Raw genomic sequence first — 1,197 nt, 5'->3', positions numbered from 1 at the left:
TCTCTGCACACTCTGCATGCTTGTGACTCCAATTTGCCTGGTTCCTTATTAAGATTAAACAGACAAAAGCTGCTCTGTCTTACTGTTGAGTGCTGTCCAGTAGACTCTGAACAGCTGGATGCAGACTCTGCGGTGCAGGACCACTAATAGAGGACGAGTCGTCTTTCCTTTGCTTAATGTAATCGCAGTCACGCACAAATGGTAAACAGGGATGAGCCAAGCAGTGGGCTCCATGAACGCCGGTTTCTGTGCTTATATAAAAATCTGTTTCTCCTTTACCATTCAGACTTATCAGTCACTGATGTATAATTAAAACCAATACATTTATTAATACGCTTTTCTTTACAGGCAGAGGACAGCAAACACAAGGTACACAGTGCCATCTACAGGCCTTATGTACAACAACATGCCACAGTTATTCTGTAATTGGGGTTATGTCATAGAAAAGTGTGCTTTGATTTTTAATTTTTATTATTTTATTTTATTAACACACATTTCCCCCTTTTGGAAGATCTCAATCTTTAGCATGTCGGCTGTTCTCGAAAAGAATTAAAAGTCGAATTTAAATCCAGAAAATTCGTAAAACCTGCTTTTTTTTTTCTTTTTTTTAAAGTATGGGATTAGATAATTTTCTTGTTTCCAGTAATAATGATTACAGTGTGATATTTCTTTTTGAGTTGCACCCAGAGTTCAGACTGTAGAATCACTTATATGACGGAAGCAGTTTCTCGTGTAATTTCACCATCAAACATATAGATGGTATGTTTTTTTTTTTTTTCAGATTAACCCTTTTTTGTTTCAAAGTGTTAATTACTTAACATTCTGACGATAATTGATTGTAGTAATATGTTATTATAAATAAACGAATGCGTATTATTACAATAAAGCTGGAAAGCAGAATATAAGCAATTAAAATAATCTCCAGCTGTAACATATAAAGTGATGCACTACACATTAATGAATCGGTAAGTATGACCCACTTGGCTTCACCTGTTGAGACATTTATAAAAAATCCTGGAAACAGACGTGTACATATCATATCCTTAACCATAGCGGAGTGTCGACCAGCGTGCGCGATGGCAGGTCGCTGAACAGGAGATGAAAACATTTGCACATTTGCAATCAAGTTGTGTAATCCTTCGTGGTCTTCCCCTCTGCATTAGCAGATAAAGAATAATACAACGTATCGCTATTGGT

This window comes from Mchenga conophoros, linkage group LG17 (genome assembly GCF_057382185.1).
Source record: "Mchenga conophoros isolate Kocher_MC1m ecotype Shallow Benthic linkage group LG17, M_conophoros_male_GT1.1, whole genome shotgun sequence".
NCBI classification, from domain to species: Eukaryota; Metazoa; Chordata; class Actinopteri; order Cichliformes; family Cichlidae; genus Mchenga; species Mchenga conophoros.
Note: the sequence above shows the minus strand (reverse complement) of the source record.